We start from the raw sequence: 23,356 nt of genomic DNA on the forward strand, positions 1-23,356 counted from the left end.
GAACTCAGCACAAAACCCAGTGTCCTTTTCTAGTAGAAGCAATCAGTGAATAATTATGAAGCCTCAGCTTGTTTATCTCTAATCAAATTATAGAATACACATTTAACCGTTTTATAATTTTGTCTAGTCCTGATTTTATACTGACCTTTAGAGCAATGCAGTTCTATTAGTCCAAATGGGTTTATTTACTTCCTGTTTTTTAAAATGGATTTAATGGCATGAATTCATGAATTTTGGATATTTCTTTAAAAAGGCATCAGCTAGTAGACACTAGATCAAGGTCTCATTTCCATTTATCTTTTCAAATGATTTTGTTATCTAACTCTATGTATATATGAATTTTGTATATATATATGTATGTATATGAATATGTATATGTATATGTATGAAATTCTAAACTTGCCTGAGATTTTTTTTAGTGTCTGTTAAGACTAATAGTTTCAGAAGTTGGGGAGTGCCTTTTAGGATCTATTATCTCCTTCCTGCTTTCTGCTTGTGGCAGGGTGTGGGTATTCCTAATGCTGCTTAGTAGGGGAGAGACCTGGGAGGCATTATGATAACTATGCTTTTGAGTGGGGGGCATGGGGAGGGTATTTTGAATACTCCAGACTTGCTGAGTTTCATCTTTTGCTACCTAACTTTACTGTCCTATTGGGATGTCAAAAGTACAGAATCAGGACCTGAGTTCCAAGCTTATACCAAGGCAACTGGTGGTATTAGAATGGAATTATTACAGTAGTCAGATCTGTGGTTGCATTTGTGATATCCATTAAGGGTTGCACTGTGGAAAGGTAGGGTTATCTGCTTTGATGTCTACTACAGAGACTTTCTCCTTAAAAAACTCTTTTTAATATTGATCTGGCTTTCATAAATCTGTCCAGGGCTATTTTTAATCAGGGTATTTTTATTCTGTACCATCTCTTGAGGTGATTAGTTTGGTAAGTTTACTACCAGTTGTGAAGTCATATTAACCTCTTTCCTGAGTCAGTTTCTAGAGTCAGTTTGGGTGTACATGCTCATTTTCACTTTTTTATTCATCCATTCATTTATTGATCAAATATTGACACATACAATATGGGCCAAGCAATGAAATTCTATGGAGAATACAGCACTGAAGAAAACTTATCAGATCTCTGCCCTTGAGAATCTTATATTCAAACAATTGAGGATGATGGAGAGAGAAGATAAATGAGTATTATAATAGTTGTAAATGATATGGAGAAAATTTTTAAAAAAGAGGGATCTAGAGCCCTGGCCAGCATGGCTCAGTGTCTAGCAGCGGTTCTCAACCTGTGGGTTGCGAACAATGAAAATACATCCTGCATATCAGATATTTACATTACGATTCATAATAGTAGCAAAATTAGAGTTATGAAGTAGCAACGAAAATAATTTTATGGTTGGGGTCACCACAACATGAGGAACTGTATTAAAGGGTCGCAGCATTAGGAAGGTTGAGAAACACTGCAGACCATTGGTCTGTGAACCAGAGGGTCATGGGTTCAGTTCCTGCTCAAGGGCAAGTATGTGGGTTGCATGTCCAAACCCCACCCCCAGTTGGGGTGCATGGAAGGCAACCAACCCATGTGTGTCTGTCACATTGATGTTCCTATTTCTCTCTTTATTTCTCTGTCTCTCTTTCTCTCTACTCCTTCCTTCCTCCTTTCCACTCTCTCTAAAAATGGGGAAAAAATATCCTCACTCCTTGGATGAGGATAAAAAAAAAAGTTGACTAGAGAGGATAGGTGATGAGGGTGGAGAGGTTGCAATGTTAAGTATGATGATTAGGAAGATTTTACGGAGATGACATTTGAACAAAGGTGACAGAGGTAAGTTGTGTATTTCTTCCATTGTAACTTTATCCTAAATAATAAAAGCCTAATATGCTAAAGTCCCAAGACAAGTCCTTTTCTGTGAGATTGCCCAGAAAGGATACATTTGCACACCCAGCAACATCTATATATATAAAATCCTAAACAACCGTTATGACCCAACAACCAGCCGGTAGCTATGACACACACTGACCACCAGGGGGCAGATGCTCTGACCGGTAGGTTAGCTTGCTGCTGGGTTCTGGCCGATCAGAACTGGGCAAGACGGGCTGGACACACCCTGGAGCCCTCCCGTTGTCCCTCCCTGGCCCCAATCATGCACCAGTTGGGTCCCTCGGCTTGGCCTGCACCCTCTTGTAATCCGGGACCCCTTGGGGATTGTCAGAGAGCTGGTTTTAGCCCAATCCCGCAGGCCAGGCCGAGGGACCCCACTGGTACACAAATTCATGCACCAGGCCTCAGATGATAACCTTGGTCGATGCTAGCCTTCCTTTTATACTAAAGAGTCCTAATTGTTTACATCTATCCTTACAGTACTTTTTTTCCCCCTGACTCTTTGTTGCCTTCTGTCATTCTTGTACTCCTTTCTCTGAATGTACAGCCTTTTCATTTTATGTCATTTTGAGGTGTATATTGATGAAAAAACAACAACACTCACTATGGTTTTTCTATAAGGAAAAAAGCAGATTAAGAGACTCAAAACCTACTTTTAGTTTTTCTTTTGAGATGGTAGGAAAGGTTAAGGTTTTCAGTCCACCCTACTTATTTCCAAGTTGGAGGTTGTGCTGAAACATCTGGAACTATCACAAGAATAGATCCTAAAAAATTGCAATATGAACTATTGAAAGTAAAATCACTATTAATACAGGCAAATTGAAATTAGAATGAGCTGACTGGTAATTTGATTGGTTATAGTCCAGGGGTCCTCAAACTTTTTAAACAGGGGGTCAGTTCACTGTCCCTCAGACCGTTGGAGGGCCGGACTATAGTTTAAAAAAAAAACTATGAACAAATTCCTATGCACACTGCACATATCTTATTTTGAAGTAAAAAAACAAAACGGGAACAAATACAATATTTGTATTTGCATGTGGCCCGCGGGCCATAGTTTGAGGACCCCTGCGTTATACCCTCAGTTTGCTCATATGGCTAATTTAAACTAGAGAAAGTATCTGTATACGATGGCTTCTGTGATCAAAATGCTCTGCAGTGTCTTAGAAAATGTGAAACTAGCATGTTATTGTTTATGTAGCATAGTTATCTGTCATTGTCTAGTCATCAGTAATCATGGATTTATGAACTGAATTTAAAATCTTGTGTATGCAAAATGACAAAAATGAGAGGTTATTTAGATAAGTAAAAGTTACTAATGGAGGCAGATTGAATTCTGTTATTTTGACAAATAGATTGTCATGCTGATATTTTTAGAATGAGGTTTTCAGTGTACTAATGTCAAAATCATATTTTCTAATTTCAGTTCAGTGTCAAATATTAAGCATATGTGCCTGTCATCCATTATGAAATATACAGTTTTGCAGTATTTGAGGCTATTGTACTATATTGTAATACTTCAAAAAATGGTAAAAATATATAATATAATGTGTGTTTTTAACATATTTAAGGAAGTAGAAATTGTTGTGGAACCTTAAACAAAAAAAAAAATCCCTTTCTCTGAACTTATATAATTATGTATAAGAAGTATTTAGTTCTAATCCTGGTTTCCATCATTAAAGGCTGGTTAAATGATTATATTTGCAAATGTGCCCAGGTATTTGTGTCTGAAGTGAGTCAGTTGTGCCCACATTTTAACAACCTGTAGGCCAGAGTTTATTGAACTCGAGAAAATAGTATTTCTGCCAGTTAAAAATATAAATAAATTAAAAATGACAGAAGTCTAATTTAGTATCACCACTTGTTTGTACCACCACTGTGTTTATGAGAAAATGTGTGAGCTATAAAAGACTTAAGGAGAGCAAATCTACTCTTTACTTTTTCCCCCTAACTTTTTAAAGTAAAAATAGAACAGTATGATGAAACAATGAAATGAATTCCCATGTATCCATCACTCTTCTTTAATAGTTAACAACTCATGGTTAATTTTGTTTGAGCTATACCCCTTATCTCCCCACCTACCCCTTGTTACTCCCTTCACTTTTTACCTCTGGAAAGAGACACAATAGCTGAGTCAGGCTCAGCACTCCGATGCCACTCTTGCTCCTCTTTGCCATGTTTTGTCTCCTCCTCCGTGGATGGAGGGATGGATGAAAAAAAAATCTTAAAAAGAATAAAGGTTAGTTTCCAGACAAATATCATTTAAAAATCTGAATTGTGAACTTTAATATTTCTAGTCTCAGATTTTGAGTTGGAATTAAATAGAATCTTCTAAATTAAATACAGATTCCACAAAGACATTTTTCTAAGTGCACTCCGAGAAAGTAACATTTACCTCTGTACTAATATGGTTTATTTCTTTTATGTTTTCTAAAAATTTTTTATGTATTTGCTTTCACAAAAAAAGTGAAATATATATCTTTGAGGTTATTGGCATTTATAATGAGATACAAGGAAATTTTCCCTTATATTCATAGAAAACACTTGAAGATGCCTTTTCCAGTATCTTCAGTTATACATTTTAAAAAATCAATTGATCTAATACCTTTTTTCAAGTTTTTAAATATATAAAAGTGAATGGTAGTACTTAAAAAGTGAAAATGGGTTTTAAGAAGTTTTTAAATATGTTTTTAATTGATATTACTCTTCTAATCAGTTGTTTATATTATATAAAGTCTAATACTGAAAACACACACAAACCTCTTTCTTTGTACATTCAATATCCTTTTGACTGTAGCTAAACAAATTATAGAAATAATTTGAAAAGTATTTGGGCAAATATTCTTTCAGCAGAAAGGAGAAATTATGTTATATTAATGGCTCCCATAATGATTTCTCTTTATAATTAGTAAGATGGGACTACTAAAACAGAATTCTAACCTTCATTTGTTACCAACCCTTATAATGTGAATTATCAAAGAACCTACAATTCTTGATAAAAATTTATGAAATTAAAAATAAAACAATTCAGTTCCTGTTCAGCATTTATTGAGGAAATTTGATTTTTTGAATTTGAAATTCGGTATTTGGAAGTGAATCAAATATGATAGGATGTTGCAAATCCAAGAAAACTGGAATGTGCAGTAAAAGAGACTTAATTCTATGAATGAATATGTTATTCTCAGTATGCCACACTGTATAATTGTTGCAGCTTCCTAACCAGAAGGCTCTTTCCCTCAACACTTCTACTATGGATTCCATTTCCATTACAAAGTCTTATTCCTTTTTTTTTGCCCCATTGCCTTTAATTAATAGTGCCTGACAGGAGACTAAATATTAATGTAGCCAGTTTAGAACTTTCAGAGCAGAGTCTTCAGCATTATTTACTACACTTGACTAGTAATTGACCAATTATTAAATAACTGCTTTAAAAGTTAACAGATTTGCCTAACACACTTCTGTGAATGGTATATTTAGAATCTGACTTTATATAACTTTTTTGACTACTGTGTGTGTGTGTGTGTGTGTGTAGTGTGTGTCTTAATGTTTTGTTCTTGTTTGGGAAAAATCAGTTTTCATTGCTTTAAAAGATATTTTCATATATTACATCCTGTACCTATAGACTTAAGTTAAATTTTCCTTAATCCTAGATGAGAATTGGAAAGTAATCAAATTATTTCATTGTCAAATTGAGTCTTCAAGTTACTGCTTACTTGGTTTTACATCATAAATGGTATGTATATCACTACATCTTTTAAGACATTTTTTGAATTGTTGTATGCCTTCTTAAGAAATAAGGATGATTCAAAATATAAGTATTGAATATAAAAATCTCATATTTTCCCCCTCATTTGTAAAATGAATCATGTTTCTTTCTGCGAATTTTCTTTCAGTTATTCTCTAACACATTCTTGTCTCTGTCATCCTTTCTGCCCCTTTTCTCCAGTTTGCTCTGGTCTGTTCTGCTTGTTATTGCTTGGCATAGGCTGTTTGAGTTTTAAACCTTCTTAGCCAACCAGTTCTCTTCCTGCCTCAGTCTCAGTCTTTGGTCAGATGGTTCCTTTGCACCTCTCAGCCTGCACCTTTATTATTGGATTTTTTGCCTTTTTTGGATAGTTATTCTTCATTCTTCTGTTTGTTGTTTTTTGGTACTTTTAAAGAAATAGTTAATTTCCTTTACTCTGTTTCCCATAGTGTGCAATGAGAAGAAAAAATAAAACAACCTTTGAAGGACAGATATACGTGACTCTTTAAAAAAGAAAGAGGTAGTGTAGTTGACAGGTTATTTTAGAAAGTACGACCAGCTCAGAGATAGAAGGGCTAACTGTTTCCATGAATAAAGAAAAAATCTTGCCTGGCATTTACAAAAACTTATTTTTAACTTTCTAAAGCTGCAGGCAGTATTAGTAAAATACATAGAGAGAATTAGTGTATCAAAACATCCTTGGAAAATATGGATAAAGTTTCATAAAGTGATTATTGAGGAGCATTTGAAATCTTGCTCCCTGGCATATGTCCTCAGTTTGGCGCAGATAAATTCATAAAAGTAAAAATAAAAAAGACTGATGATTATTGTAAAATCACATATTTTTATTTATCTGCATGACCTTTGGTATTTTATGGTAGACCAATTTCATCATCTTTGTCTTCAAATACTTTATGAGAAAGACTTAACCATACATAAAGAAATAAAAGTCAATATAATTTCTTTTTTTAAGGAACGTAGAGGTCCTCTCGTATCCTCTGCCCACTTTTAAAGTTCTGTTTCACACAATTTGTTTATCAGCATTTTATTGATAGCCTCTACTATCTTTCTCTTTTTATTTACGTTCAGTGCTATCTAGTTGTAATGAAGTTTTGTGAGTAAGTTATTGAGTGTTAATTTTTAAAGTTATGGAGAATATGCATATGATAGGATAGAATATATTTTAGAATTAATATAAAGGATGAAAAAAGTCATCTTTTTTATAATAAAATGAAATTTAGAATTTCAGCTTTTCAAGGATGTGTGTGTGTGTGTGTGTGTGTGTGTGTGTGTGTGTGTGTATTGGTGTATTGGGGGGGATGCCTTTTAGTTCTGCAAAATTCATGACTCCTAGATTCCTAGGTTAAATTTATTTTTCTAATTTTGGAATTTTTATAAGTTTATAAAATTGAAGTTACTAACTGCTTTCCCCCCCTAAAACATTCTGAGTTCATTTATATCCATTATAACCTTTTATAGGTCAATATGGAAATAAAAACTTGGGAATGGTAGGTGGTATAATTGAAATATAGATCATAATCTGTTCTTTGTTTGTTTTACCAAATTAGGGATTCTGAGGATACATTTTGAATATTTGTGTATGTTTAGCATTTTGTCCCTTTGTTAGAAATCTCTCAGTGTGACTTGTTTTTAATAGGATGTGTCTCCAATCACTCTTGAAAAGTATTAAGCCCTTTAAACACACTGGTCAGACCCATAGAAGGAAGCCTACAGGTTTATTAGCACTCCTTAGCCTGAAAGCACAGCATACCCTTCTAGGTTGCACAGCAACAGACTCCTAGCAACCATAATAGATTGAATTTCTAAGAGTGACCAGGCCGGATGTAATAATAAAGCAAGAGGTACAAACAGTTGTCATGGTTTTCTTTTCACAGTAAGTTAGTTTGAATTGGGAAAGCTTAGCATTTCAAAAATGGGCAAACTTTTTATAAACCCAGTACTGTTTGTGCACCAGACTTCTGATATTAAAATAGCAATAAACTACCAAAATTTAAAAATATACTGGTTAAAAAATAGTGTACTTTAAATAAAACAAATAAAAAAGGTAAAAGGTTATCATATAAAGAAGTTTTCAGGGAATTTTAGAAAAAACATCATAAACTTAAAATTGAACTGTAGCAAAATAATCATAATGAATGTGCTTTTTAAAAATAAAAATTGTAATAGTTTGCTTTCTCTGTTATTGGGATCCTTCATTTATTTTAATATTGCAGCAACTTTTGTTTTATGTACATTATTTAAGTGGATGTATATGTAAAACTAATAGTTATAATAAACTTTTAAAATTTAAGAAAATAGGCTACATGAACTATATATAAGCAATGTTTTTTGAAATTATGAACTAATAACTAATTTAGCAGATAAGTTATTGAAAAAGAAAGAATAAAGTAGTAAAATGTACAGTCTTTCACTGTGACAGTCAAAGTGTCAGTGATATTCCTAAAGGAGTAATATTGTGGAAGAATAAAGTAGTAAAATGTACTGTCTTTCACTGTGACAAAGTGTCAGTGATATTCCTAAAGGAGTAATATTGTGCTAGAACTTTGCCAACATTTCTGTTGTATACTTTTTAGTATGTGTTTGCCACATAGCCATGAAAAGGAGATTCATTCAGATACATTCACAACCTAAACCAGGAGGCCTCTATCAAAAGAAACAGACCTCATATAGCTGCTGGAGTAGGGAGTGGAACTACACAGCCTTTGACAGCAGTAAGCTGTAAATATACACACATGCTAATACCCTTGATTTGTTCATCTTTTGTGCAGCATTTGGAAAAGATTGTTAAAGTAGCAGTTACAGTGAAGAGTGGCAATTACAGTAAAGAGCAGAAATTAGGTATTTGTGACTTATTATATTTTATTAAAAGACGTCCTTATTAAAATGACACTGCTTACTCTGATTACTTGACAGCTGCCCTAAACAGATTAGAAAATACACAGCTTTAGCTAAAGGTAAAATCAACCTCTTTAAGCAAGTGCATGGCGTGAAACAACTAAATGGTATACCGTAAACTTTTATTAAACAATAAATTTGCTTTAGATAGAGATGTTTATTAGTGATTAAGAGGCATTCTGTTTTGCATTTCTATAACAGTTACCTACAGTTGCATTTTCCCATTGGGATACGTTAATACACCCACCTAATATTATACTAGCTTCCTATTAGAGAGGATCTTTTAAGAAGGTGTCAAAGATCCGGTGATCTGTAGGGCACCATAGCGAAGCTTTCTGTGGCTGTCTGATAAGTTGTTATCCTAATTTACTGTAAATATTTTTACAAGGCAGCACTAAAACTTTAAGAAGTTTTAGGACTAGATTATAGATTTTTGAAATATTTGCAGTTTTTTCTTAATAATCCAGTAGAGCCACAGCGAGTTTAATACTTAAATTTAGGTATCAGTTGCACCACATTGAATTATCTGCTTTTCCTAGAGAAAAATTTATTATGTGACTCTTGTTACTAGCCTTTAATGATATTACTGAAGTTTTACTGTTGCTTACTCTATGTCATGTATATTTTACATAGTGACTGCAGAGCACTTTATAGAACAGTCCTGCCAATCAATTATTCTGAATTGTAGTTTAGCCGTTAAGTAGCCTGACCTGCTACACAGTGTAAAATTTCATGACCTTGTCCCTGTCTCCTATGTCATGAGGCATGGATATGCACTGTAGTCCACACTATGAAATCACAGCTCATGCTTGAAGACACAAACCCAGGTTCAGTATGAAACAGATTTGTAGGAAAATTATTTCCCTCAACTAATTGTGAATATAGATTTTTTTTAGGACTGTCACAATATTAATAGAAGTCTGTCATAGTACTTGGGTGGTACTGTGAAATTTCCACAACGGCCCAAGCTGTGCTATGTGAGACACTCATGCTAATTCCATGTAGAGAAATATTCATGATTACTTAGGTGTTTAGCTTAAAAAATAATATCTGATAGCATGAGTTCTGTCAGCTCGCAAATTGGTTAGAAGAAGATGTGAGTCCTAGTCTTTCGAATAAAATCTGAGTTAAAATTCTGGCTTTGTCATTTGATAGCTAGTTATCCTTAAACTAATTGCATACTACTTTGAGCTCAGGTGTTTTATGTAAATATGGGGATATTACCTATTCAGTTTGGTTATAAAATGAAAAAGTGAAAGGTAAAATTATATATATAACAGAATGGGCCAGAATGGCAATCTAGAGTTAGCACTCAAACTGGTAACGGATATTGTCATTATCATCTTTCTAGTTTACTCCTTGTGATAGGATGTAAGGAGGGTTTCACAGGACAGGATGGCAGCTGAACATGGTAACATGGAACTGGATATAATTAGGAACAATATTGTTTTCAAAGAGGGATATTAAGGACTATATATTTTGTTAAGTCATTTTCAGTATTGGTCAGTGTAGGAATTCTTTTGAGTAAACTTTTATCAGTAACCCCTCTTCACAGGTTCAAATCTTGGAGCAGGATTTTTTTTTTAAAGATTGCAAGATCAATAATCAATAGGAAAAATATGCACTAAACAGATGAAATACTTATTACTCTGAACAAAAAGTAGAATTTAAAGAATAGGGCCAATTTATTTATTTTAGTAAATATGTACAGTGAGTCTTGTATTATTTAAACATTTAGTCTCTCTCCACATTTTTCTTCCATGGAAAGTCTAACAGCAGAAGTGAGTGAACTGCTTTGTGTTAGCACTTTACATGGTTGATATAAAATAACTGAAAATAGCCCTAGCCGGTTTGGCTCAGTGGATAGAGTGTCGGCCTGCGGACTGGGAGGTCCCGGGTTCGATTCCGGCCAAGGGCACATGCCTAGGTTGCGGCTTGATCCCCATTGGGGACGTGCAGAAGGCAGCCAATCAATGATTCTCTCAACATTGATGTTTCTATCTCTCCCTCCCCCTTCCTCTCTGAAATCAATAAAGAAATATATATTTTTTAAAATAACTGAAAATAGCAGTAGCTTCTGCTGAGAAGTAAGGTCAACAGTGGAGTCCCATGAAAATCTGATTATGTTTGGTACTTTTTGCCCTATCCCTAAACAATGTTCAACATGCTTGCCATTGATTTACAAAATATAGTTTAAATTTTAATATATTCTGTTGTTGCTAAAGGAACCATAAAGGCATTTAATTTAATGAGAAATATTATTTGCAAAAGAGTAGAAGTGATTTGAAACACAACGGTTTGAAGTAGCTAGTGGGATTAAACTGGTTTAAGCAATGGCTATCCTGTTTCAGTTCTTTGAAGAAGGTAATGCCAACCTGAGCTTAACGAAGAGGTACAGAACATGCTCAACATCGCCTTGATATTTTAACAGTGAGTAGTATACCAAACCACAGTGAAATTAGAACCAAGGGAAATTAGCCCTTAATGTTACACAGATACAGTTTTTCCAGTAAAACCACTGTCTGTTACCAGTAGTTTTGTAAGTTTTAAAATAATTATTTTTTCTTGATTAATACTTGTGTACTTATATTGTTAAAATGTTCCATAATATAATTTTGATGAATTAAATATTGCCTAAAACATTAAATTTGGGAAGTTTTAAATTTCAGAGTTAGACAAAATATTATTCTACCAGAGGCCCGGTGCACGAAAGTCGTGTTCGGGTAGGGTCTCTAGGCCTAGCTGGGTGATCAGGGCTGATCAGGTTCTCCACCTCCCTGCCTCCCTGCCGCCTCCTTCCCTTGCTCCCTCAGCGCTCTGCCACCACAGCTCATCACCCACCATGTTCCGATCTGCCCCTGGGGGTCAGCACACGTCATAGCGAGCGATTGAACTCCTGGTTTCCCAGTTGAACTCCTGAGGGGATGCTTTGCATATTAGCCTTTTATATATATAGATTCTGATAAAGGTGTTTTTTCTTGACATCAATGAATATGTAACGCTGACTTATCATCTTGTACATATGGTGAAATTGTCCACTTGTAAAAATGTAGAATATAATTGTACCTTTTTTACTTAATTGAATATTATGTCCAGCTCAGTGAAGATTCATACATTAACTTCATAAATAATCTCTCTGCATAGAAATTTTTTCCTTCTAAAAATGAAGTTTTTACTGTATAGTTATCTTTTTTCCCCTTGCTATTCTTAGTATTTTGGGTCGTTGAATTGGGGAAATATTGTATGTTTACATATACATTTATATACATATGTATGTAAATACACACATGAATCGTATAAACGTTTTTTTTTCTGTGCAGTCTGAATTATGAATTCTTTATATTGAGATGATTGCTAGGTAATAAAAACTAAGTAAAAGTACCAAACTAGTCCGAACTCTCACTAATGGTAACATCTTTTCACATCAGAGTCTTTTATGGAAACTATATACTGTATATGAATGCTGTTCAAAGTGTGAATGGAGGACCCCTGAGGTCACCAGCTCCAGGAGGTCCCAACTTTTTCAACTAAATGTCTGTGAGGTTGCATTTTCTTCATAAACCAAAATAGCAGTTTGAGTGCAGAAGTAGATGTGAGAAGCTAATTGTTTCCTCTTAAGCAAGACATTAGAGAAGTTTGTAAGAATGTAAAACAATGCCACTCCTTTCATTAACTCTCTTTTGTTTGGAAAAATTTAGATATGTTTCATAAAAACATGTTTATGTTATATGCATTGGTTTTATTTTAAAATTAATATTAAATTTCTGCATTTTATTTTCTGATGTGATTAATATGGATAGACATAACTGGTGATATACTATATCCTATTGTTACCAACTCAAGAGAGCCAATGTTGCTCACCTCTTAACTCTGCATTTAGATGTGACATGCTAGCTTGAAACTAGCCATGTTGAGATTGTTTACACCATGGAAATGAGGAGAAACTACAAATCTAGCTTTTTGGTAGGGGAAGGAGAGCTGGCGGTTAAACACTTACCAGTGTATGACTAGATATAATGCACATTAACAAAGGTTCTTTGGGGTTCTCAAAATTAATTTCTAAATGGGTTTGTCAAGTCTATGGTAACATGTGATCAAGGCAGATTTTCAGCCAAGTGCTCTGTCTTTAGAGCCACTTTACCAGTCTCCTATACTGCATTCCAACCAGATTAAGTCCATAAAGTGATTTCAAGTCAAAAGGTATGTCATATCCTTTGTGGTTCTCACCATGCTAAGTACATAGCTTAATTACTTGCTGAATGATTAGAAACTACCAGTATTACGTGTAAATAAAAAATGGGGCGAAAAGATTCTGGGCATGAGTTAGTTAGAGAAGTCTTCATGGAGGAGGTGTAATACATGAGGTGGATCTTGAAGATTGTTTGAGTGGTGTATAAGGCTGTGAGGAAGGGGTTAAGCACATGTTAGAGGTAGATTTTAGTGTGAAGAGTTTGAAGAGTTTGTTGAGAAATAATGAAGCAGATGGAGTGGAAAGAAAATCAGGCTAAGGATTTGAAATTTAACTGGATAGAGCATATATTTTTAAAGTGGATCAAGTGTGAAGATGAAAGTGATGCTTTCAGGAGATTAATCTGGCAGATCTGTAAAGATTGGCAGGGAGTAGATCTAGGGCGGGTGCTGGGTAGAAATGGTCAATGGGGGAAAAAGGGGACATCTGTAATACTTTCCACAATAAAGATAAATTTTTAAAAATAAAATCAGCAAAAACATTTTAAAATTTTTTCAAAAAAATAAATAAGTAAAGCCAGGTAAACCTCTCTAGGTTATCTGAAAGGAAGTATAGGATGAAGAACCTGGGTAATTAATTAATTAATTTATTTTAATCCTCACCCGAGGGTGTTTTTCCATTGATTTTTAGAGAGAGTGGAAGAGAGAGGGAAAGACAGAAATATCGATATGAGGGAAACACATCGATTGGTTGCCTCCTGCATGTGCCTGGCCAGGCCCTGGGCTGGGGAGGATCCTGCAACTGAGGTACGTCCCCTTGACTGGAATCGAACTTGGGGCCCTTCGTTCCACAGACCGATGTTCTATCCACTGAGCCAAATGGGCTAGGGCAAACCTGGGCTTTTAGTTCATAAAGACCATGGTCAGAATTCTTCTTTTGCCACTTGTTCTTTCCATTTATAGATAAGATGTGCATAACTAGCCAGTGGGATTGTAAGTAACAAAAGGGGTATGAAAGAGTTTAGTATAGATTAAATGCTTGGTACTGTGCTAGGACCTTCAGTGAGAGGTATTATCAATGCTACTTTTACTACTGCTACTCTGCTACTATTACATCATTATTTGATAGATTGCAGTTATAATAAAGATTGGAGCTGGGGAACCTTCATTGCAAATAGGCCTATTCCAATCACTAATGGATATAAAGGATACAAATGGAAACATGGTATTTTTACATACATAAATGTTTTAAATCAACTAACTGTTAAGATATGGTTTTTCTCCTAATTTGACAAGTACAGCTTTAAATGTGATGGATGACCATTTAGTATTCTCAGGTTTTTCAGTTCTGTTGTAGAACGTAGTGGCAAAGGGAAATGGCCTTCTGTCAACTCCTCTGTGTACCTCCCTTTCCCCGTATCCAAAGCTCTTTCTTTGCCATGGCAAGTCCACATGCTCACTCCACAAGCAACCTTGCCTCACCCCTTATAAGCTATCTCTTGACTACTCTTAATGCCTCCATCTCCATCTTCCCTAGGATTGATAGTTCAGGGCTCTGCATGGGAATTCAGGGTCCTGGGAGTCTGCTGAGGTAGATTGCAGAGGAGTCAGAGAGCATGTCCCTGGGCTGTGCAGACTTTTCACTGCATGAGGAAGTACCTGACCAGTGGGGCAAAGTGGGTTCTCTATAGTGCCAGGCCCTGGGCAATGGCCCCTTTCGCCTAGGTCTCAGGGTGGTGCTGAAATGGATCATCTGACATGAGTACCAATTCAACAGGACTTGTTTACTATTAGTTATGAAATATGAGAAAATGATGGTGGAAAAGTGAAAGATCACTGGGTTCCAGGAGAATGATAAAGCCACTGAGGAAGTTAGGACAATATGTGGGAGCAGATGAGGTGGGACCCGAATGCAAAATAACTGTGTTTTATTTACCATTTTATCCTAATCAACTGATAGCACATTGCCAAGCACATTGCAGTGATGCAATAAATGTTAAAGGGCAAGATGAAGATACTTTGAATAGCTGTGCCAGAGATGTGAGAAAAAAAATCATTGTAGAATATAGGAAGAAATGAGGAAAATAAGTTCTCCTGGGGCCAATGTGGAGCTTTGAGGGAGAGACCATCTTGTTGTGAATTGGCATGGTAGTGTGTGAGCTACCTGAGCGTTTGCACCATGTATATTTAATATTTGTACGGTATGTGTGGTACTTAGCATAGTTGTGATTCTTAAATGAATAACTTAATAATATATGAGAACAGGCTTTAAGAAATGAATTGGATTTTAAGGTTAAAGTGATAAGTGACAAAGACAAATTTGTTTCATCAGTGAACTGGTATGGTGGCTAAGGAACTTGTAAGATATCAAGAAAAGAGATCTTGAGCAATTTTATTAGTATCAGAATGAGGTAGTAAAGGATGTAGTCATAGAGAAGGTATTGTAACTTGTTTGGAGAGTAGTAGAAGATGCAGATAACTGTATATTAGCTTGAATTTTCTAACTTGATATTCACATAAAAAGTTAAATACAGGGGAGCTTAAGTTGGAGAAAAGAATTAGAATTAAAGGGGTAGGTAGAATTTTCTTAGAAATAGGTATGTATAATTCATAGTCATTTTGCTCAAAGTTGTTCTGAAGTATTGTTTAGTCATTTAGTGTATAATAAATATGTACAATAATAATATCTCATGTCAGAAAATATATAATATTTCATAATGACAGTAAAGTAACAGGACCATTTGATAATAGGGTTAAAATTACCAAGTTCTTTTTGAGAATTCTGGTGTGTTAACTAGTAGATTATTGCATTTTTGCTGTATGCAGCAAACACCTGTGATTATTTTAGTGATCTTTGTCTTGTCTTGTTCAAGTAACCTCAAATATGTGTATTTAGACTGTTGCCTGTTCATATATATTGAGCTGTACCTGTTTGCTTTGTTATTTCTCTAAGTTTAATGGACCAACATAATGATTGATGGCAACTGTTGCTTAGTGTCATCTTTACCTTTAAAGAAAAAAGAAAAACAAATAAAACTAAATCATGCCAGACAGCTATGATGCTGTTTATGATTGACTAAAGGATCAGATATACTCTACTAAATTGATTTCTGATATTATGGGACATATTTAGGGCAAAAAAAGATATAACATGTATAAACAAATACACTTAAGTTCCTGTTTGTATAGCAGTGTTACCCTAAATTTACTTTATCAGCCAATAAAAATCATTAGTTTAAAATAGCCTTGCCTGTTCTCTTCTGAACCAAAGACTTCTTTTAAAAATTTTCATGAAACTGAATAATTATGCATGTCTTATTAGTTTCCTGACTTTTGTGACCTGCTTATGTATCTTTACTTATTTATTTTTAAGAACCAAATCTTATTTATTTTAAAAAGGAATGAGTAAAGTTGTGTCAGCTGCTAATCCATTTTCACTTTTACATCTCTGTATACAAGAAATTAGCAGGCTGATTCTCAGAATTGTTTGGTCTTTCATCTTTACAACTTAAAAGTACAGTTGTTGTTTTTTTCTCTCTAGTTGGTTTGGCTCAGTGGATAGAGTGTTGATCCACAGACTAAAGGGTACTGAGTTTGATTCAGATCCGGTCAAGGGCACATACCTCTGTTGCAGGCTCCATCCCAGGCCCTGGTCAGGGTGCGAATGGGAGGCAACTAATCAATGTGTCTCTCTCACATGGATGTTTCTCTCTCACTGTCTCTCCCCCTCCTATCCATTCTCTCTAAAAAAAAAATCAATGGAAAAATATCCTCTGGTGAGGGTTAACAACAAAAAAAATCAATATTTAAAGGTACAGATTTTTCTAGGATTGTTCTCTGTATTATTTGTCCTAACATATTTTTCTTGATTATTAGAATAGTATGCTCATTCTTTGAAAGTTCTCTTTCCTTCCCTGTAAAATCAAAACAATATCATTTTTGGCTAAGGAGGAAGCTTTTAAAAATATAGTCATGTAAAAAATACCTTAAATATAATTCAGTTTTAGTATCAGATCAGTTCCTGGACTTATTGGGGTGATCACTTCATAAGTTATATGAATGTCTAATCTCTATGTTTTATACCTGAAACTAATGTAATATTGTATGTCACCTAATTAAGAAATAATGAAAAAATAATTGTTATATCACAATATTTATTCATAAACTAAATAAATAACAGCATCTAGATTTTAAATAATTTATTTTTAATATTTACCTTATTCTTCTTGCTTTTAATATTTTAGGCCACTTGATCATTCTGGCATTTTATGGTAGAGAATACATTGAGTTTGGCTCATGGAAAGAATATGAGGTAATTGATCACATGTTCTCTATAAATTTTAAACGATATGTATGCAAAATATAGAGTATTTTAACATGTCAGATAAGATCTTATGTTTGAATTTTTTAGTAACATTTTACATATACAATTTTAATTACCAAGTTCTTTTTGAGGATTTTGTTTTAAGATAGGTTTTCCTTTCCTGATGGTCAGTAGTAGTTAATACTGTGAGGAATTTTCTTTTCTTTTAGAACTTATATATGTTTAAGAAAAAAGCAGTATTAGAGTGTTCTTCACTTTGTTATGTAGTTACAGTTATTATTTTTAAAAGTGTTGAATAACTTAGCTTTCTGTGGGACTTAGAAACGACAAGAGAACTTCTCCTTCCTACCCTCCTCCCTAACCTGCCCCAAGTAGGATTAATGGCATGCTGCGTTGAAAAGTAGTGGCTAGCACGTATAATTTATAGGGAAATAGTAAGAAAGAGCATTGATGCTCCTATAATGGGAAATTTCTAGGCACTACTCAGGCTCATTTAATGAGAAAACAAATATCAGACCCTTTGTTAGTCTTTTCCCATCTCTTTGGTACCCATGATGCATGGGTTTGGCAGTCTAAAATGGCAGTCAGTTAAGTGTACATGCTACATGCATTTCCACAATTGTTTCACACATTACCAGACATCAAGCTTATATCAGAGGGAATTCAAATTAAAGATAGTAAAATACAGCAGCTATCCGTATGTAATCAATTCAATGACATGGTAGTATTGGAGATCATTGGATTTTATTTATTTGGTGGAATAATTAGCTAACATAGTGCTGATGTCATAATTGTTCTACTCAATAATGGGTTGGTTATGTAGGAAGGTGCTAGAGTTTGGTGTGTGAACTTCTGCTTCCATTACAAGAGGCCTTAAGAAAGGTGAAAAGGGGGTGGGGGCAGGGGTTAGGGTGGGCTGGGTTGTGGGAGGGGCATCAGAGTTAGGATAAGCATTGATTCTGAGTCCTTGTAAACTGTTCATCTTTAATCTCTGAGATTATATTTGCACCCAAATTACTTTCTTACCTTTCCACATAGTTGAAATGAAATTGCCAGTCCTTTTAAGATGATAAAACATTGCTATTTTAACATTTCTTCAGTCTTCAGTTCCTATGAGAAGATAAATGTATAATCTCTTGGTTAAGAAACTTAACCAAGACTCAAGAAAAATTAACTGGAGCTATATCCTCCATTTCAAAACTGTTGTTTTATAGAAGTCCTCCAAAGAGTGCACCAAATATTCCCTGATATGTGTTCCAAGTTTTTATACTTTTTTTAATATAAAGTTGTAAGAAAGATAAATTGAATAGTTTTGTGTCTTAGACATTTGTGACATGATTTATAACAAAAAATGATGCATTTATATACAGAAGTTATAATTTAATAGTTTTAATAATCTTTATCATGCTATATTTAAAGGGATATAGTACCAACTCTTTCAAATAGTTTTCTAAGAAATCTTGCAACTTCATCATATTTCTCAAACCATTTGAATTGTCTGTATCAAACAGATAAATCTGACATTCTTTTTCCTTATCACTCAGTATTTACATATGAACCTAATAACTGTGAAAGCTTGTATGGGCCTGGAGAGAAAAAAAAGTTTCCATAGTATAGTTCTCTTAAAATTGCTTACAAATAATGTTTATTAAAAATAGTTTAGAGAAAATGTAAAGTAAAACCCAAAAGATGTGTGGGTAGAATCCTTCTCTTGTATTATTCCAAGAACCAATAGAGAACGATTTTATATGTGTCTTTTAATATGATTTTTGGACCATTCACTTTGATAGCATTAAAATCCTTTATTATATGTGAAATAAGGTAGTTGACTTGTATAGGGGAGTGATAGGGAAGGAAATGTTTGTTTTTACATATTGTATAGCATATACTTTACATTTATATAGATCACACTTTACAAAGTTCTTTTGTGTGTGTGTAACATCTTTTTTTAAAAATTATATTTTTATTGATTTCAGAGAGGAAGGAAGAGGGAAAGAGAGATAGAAACATCAATGATGAGAGAGAATCATTGACTGGCTGCCTCCTGCATGCCCCCCACTGGGGATCAAGCCCGCAACCCAGGCATGTGCCCCTGACCGGAATTGAACCTGGGACCCTTCAGTCTGCAGGCCAATTCTCTATCCACCGAGCCAAACCGGCCAGGGCTTGTGTGTGTAGCATCTTATTTAACTTTTCCCAGCTGGTCAGTTAGAGGGTAGGGGTTGTCTCCATAATATGGATGGGCAAACCAGAGACCCAGCGAGATTCTAGCATGCGAACCGAGATCTTGTGACTTTTACTCTGGCATTCTTATCCACTATAAAAGTAATTATATTCAAATTATTCAATAATTCAAATTTGATTTTCCAGTCATAAAAGTTCTTCAGGAGCCACCTTGGGACTATTGGTCGCCTTTAGAGCAGGTCCCTTTTGGACTTTTTTCCTTTGAGTAGTATTTCATTGGGAGATAGGATTTCAGAGCTATTCTGCTTTCATTTTTGCAAAGACTGTAAATTAGAGTAGCAATCTATGCCTCAGTTTTGTTCTTGCATTCTACTAAAAGTGATGATCAAGGTTATATACCCTTTCCTTACTGGCACTGTAGAGTTAGAAACAAGGGTTAAGCCTGGCATTTCTTTTACTTCTGTTCCTCTTCAACTAAGTTAATTTACTGAATTAACATAGTACACAGGATATACAAGATACTAGCTTTTTACCAGGGCCAATGACAATTGGTGTTGTTTTTTTTTTAATATTTTATTTATTTTTTTTTTTTTACAGAGAGGAAGGGAGAGGGATAGATAGTCAGAAACATCGATGAGAGAGAAACATCGATCAGCCGCCTCCTGCACACTCCCCACTGGGGATGTGCCCACAACCAAGGCACATGCCCCTGACCGGAATCAAACCCGGGACCCATCCACTGAGCCAAACCCGTTAGGGCATGACAGTTGGTTTTAAAATAGTAGTATAGGGTAATGTTCCATTATTTTTTCACAGTTCATTCTGAACATAGGCACTTTAAAGGGCAGCAAAAATGGATATTGACAAGAATTATTTTTTTCACAGTTCATTCTGAACATAGAGAGGCACTTTAAAGGGCAGCAAAAATGGATATTGACAAGAGTGAGGAAAGATTGAAGCCATGGTAGTTACTCATTTTGCCTGGGGAAAGGAGGGAAGAAAACTTAAAATCTGTTTTCAAATGTATTTGTATTTCTCTTTTTTTTTGTTACAAACTTGCAGTGAAAATCAATAAAGTAGCAAAATGACAGGTATGTTAGAGACTTATCGTCTTAAAAGCCCGGCTGAAATAGAATGAGTTTAAATTATAGAAAGGGTAATTTTAATTTGTCATAAAGAATACACCCCCTAAAAAGTCAATGAACTCTGGAATAGTAGAGATATTTGGGAGGTTAAACCCCTTAAAAAGATTCATGACCAGAATGGTTATTCAACTAAATACACATTTTATCTTTAAAATCTCTCCCAAATTTAAAGTTCTTTGACTTTCGTTGACTATAATTGTGTTGCTAATTGCTTGGAAACTTAATGCAATATGCACATGAATATGCTGTTATAACTAAAGAGGATACATGTAATTTATGGATATCCTTTTATTATTTTTTTCAGAGATAAATTAAGATAAAAATTGCAAGTGCATTTCAAATTTTGGATTATATAAAGAACTGTAATGCATTTAATCTAACAGAGAATATAAATTTAATCTTATGTGCACTTAAAAAATACTTGATAGAAATACAAAGGAAGCTAACAGTCAAGAATGTGAGAATAAAGCTCTATCCTTTATCAAAGTAGTCTAGAGCAAACAGCTTATAGGTTTTTGAGTTAGTCAAACCTGAGCTTGAATCTTGGTTCACCCACTTATTAATTCAATATCTTTATGTAATATGGGATAATAACTATTGCCTTGCAGACTTGTAAAAATTAAATAAGGGATATATGTGAAGTACATAATCCAATGCTTGGCACAGAGTAGTGCTAATAAGTGATAGTTCTCTTCATTTCCCCTATAAGTCTTATAGTTTCTCTGGAAGTTTGGTTCAGGAAACCAGTAGACAGGGCGGAGATAAATGGGCATATTTTGTTTTATTTTAATTAACATAATTGTCTTAGATTCCCTTCTAACCACTACTTACCCCACCCCTCCCTCCTACCCCAGCTAACACAAGTCAGCTTACTACTATAGTTATCTTGTATTTCCTTTGTTAATCTATACTAATAAAAGCCTATGTGCTCATCACGCCCTCACGCTGTGATGTCCTCACGCTGTAACAATACGTCACCAGGAGACTGCATGCGTAGCGGGCGAGCGCGGGTAGGCGGGGACTTGACACTACGTGCGCAGCACTGAGGTGGGTCCTAGTGGCTCTGCGGCTCTGCGTGGCGCAGAGGCGGGACCCCCCGGCTCCGGCCTACCTCTTTGGGGAGATGGATCTCGGGGCTCCCGCACTGTGAGAGGGCACAAGCCAGACTGGGGAACACTCCCCCCCCCCAAGTGCATGAATTTTGTGCAGTGGGCCTCTAGTTTTATAATGATAACCAATATTTATTAAGTGCTACCCATGTGAGAGGCACTGAGTAAATACCTTATATATACTCACTTAACCTTCACATTATCTCTCTGAGGGAAGTAGGTCCTACAGACCCATGATTCCTTATATTCACTTGTGAATTTAAAAAGGCTTTAAAAAATCACCAGTTCCCTAAGTTTGTGGCAAAACTAATTTAGCCTCAAAACAACTCATGGGTTTTTGAGTTAGTCAAACCTGAACACTTTGAACGTTCATTCATTTAGCTACAGGAATGTTAATGTGTGTGATTATGGGTTGCTGCTCTAGATCCACTTGGGGTGTAAGATATCTGGTAGTACTTTCTAAAATTCAAACATTTCTAAGTCATGTGACATATCTGGCCCAGGGGCTAAGAATAGGGTGTTGTGAACCTGTTTCATTATTCTGTTTTATATATGAGAAGACCGATGCTAGAGGATGTTCAGTAAATTGCCAGGGTTTGAATGGTATGTTAAGATGTTAAGTAAATTACTCAGGTAATGCATGGTAAAGCCAAACTTAAACCCAGCAGTCTTGTTCCGGAGCCCAGACTTTAAAACCACAACACTGTTTTACCACCCAGTTGCCAAGGCAAGATTGAGCTTAGTTGGCACAATGTTTATGTCTTAAGTTGACACAATTGCTTAGTTTTACTAATAGAGGAAGGTGTATACGAAAATAACCCTCTTATAATTTATATTTGGGTGTGAAATGTTATGCTTTTCTACAATCTCGGATGGATGTATCTGATCCTAGAAGTCCCCTAAATATAATGAGCACAGTCACAAAGGCCTCTTGTGTCAAAGTAGAAAACTGTCTAATTTCTCTTTTGTCACTTTTCATTATTTTATATTGTCTCTCACTCAAGCTAGAAGTTGCTTGTTTTGACTTTGTTCAACAAATAATTATTTAATGCCTGCTATATAGTAGGCTAGAAATACAATAATGAACAAGAAAATTTTGGTTCCTGTCTTAATGGGGACACTATTGTCATTGTGGATGGGACAGTACTTGGTGGGATCCCCACGTAGCAGCATGTTTAGCATATGTGGTCCAAAGTGGCTCCCCAATTGTTGTGGCAATCTAAGTGGCCCCCAAAGTTTCCAGAGTCCCCAGATGGGGAACAGGGTAGTGGTATACCTGGATGTTATTCACAGTCAGTCCTGAGTATAGTAGCTGTTCATTTGCTCATCCACTATCCAAGTTGAATAATTAATTTATTTTAAGCATTTCTTTTTCTAGAATCCTGACTTCATTCAATGTAAACAGAGCTGAGAGAGCTACCAAACAAGTAACTACCCTGCTCACACTCTGGGTGCAATAACTAAATGGAAAAGCAAGATTAATTGTGGGTACATTTAACCATGGTTAATTGAAAATTCCCATTATACTTTATAAATAACGAGCATAAGTTAGGCTCCTAAGTTAACATACCAAGTGATGCTGGATTTTTTGAGTGATAGAATCAAAGTCTCTAGGACTTTACATATGCAAGTTATTTCACAAAGACATAATATAGCATATTTATGCCAAGTATATTCTATAGCACACAAACATTTCTGCTTTAATTTTTGAAGTGACATTTTTTCTAAAAAATATTTTTATATTTTAATTGATTTCAGAGAGTAAGGAAGAGAGAGAGAGAGAGAGAGAGAGAGAGAGATCCATGATGAGAGAGAATCATGGATTGGCTGCCTCCTGCAAGTTCCCCACTGGGGCACTGGGG

The 23,356-nt window shown here is 35.1% G+C and overlaps 1 protein-coding gene across 35 annotated transcripts in view; it reads left to right on the plus strand.

The window, feature by feature from the left end:
• Positions 1-23,356, plus strand: part of RFX3 (regulatory factor X, 3 (influences HLA class II expression)) — a 276,259-nt gene that overhangs the window by 18,774 nt on the left and 234,129 nt on the right. For 10 of the 35 annotated variants that reach the window (XR_001363733.1, XR_001363731.1, XR_001363732.1 and 7 more), the window contains 3 exons: positions 3,566-3,615; positions 5,534-5,616; positions 16,977-17,044. The exons of 1 other annotated variant lie outside the window; for it this stretch is intronic. The gene's annotated coding sequence lies outside the window, so the exon portion shown is untranslated. Of the gene's footprint in view, positions 1-3,565; positions 3,616-3,940; positions 4,123-5,533; positions 5,617-7,107; positions 7,137-8,417; positions 8,488-10,893; positions 10,975-13,703; positions 13,726-16,976; positions 17,045-22,872; positions 22,979-23,356 lie in introns of those variants that run through there. 24 more of the 35 variants (XM_014546279.1, XM_014546273.1, XM_014546281.1 and 21 more) reach the window with 15 other exon arrangements.

Source organism: Myotis brandtii, unplaced genomic scaffold (assembly GCF_000412655.1).
Source record: "Myotis brandtii unplaced genomic scaffold, ASM41265v1 scaffold44, whole genome shotgun sequence".
Lineage (NCBI taxonomy): Eukaryota > Metazoa > Chordata > Mammalia > Chiroptera > Vespertilionidae > Myotis > Myotis brandtii.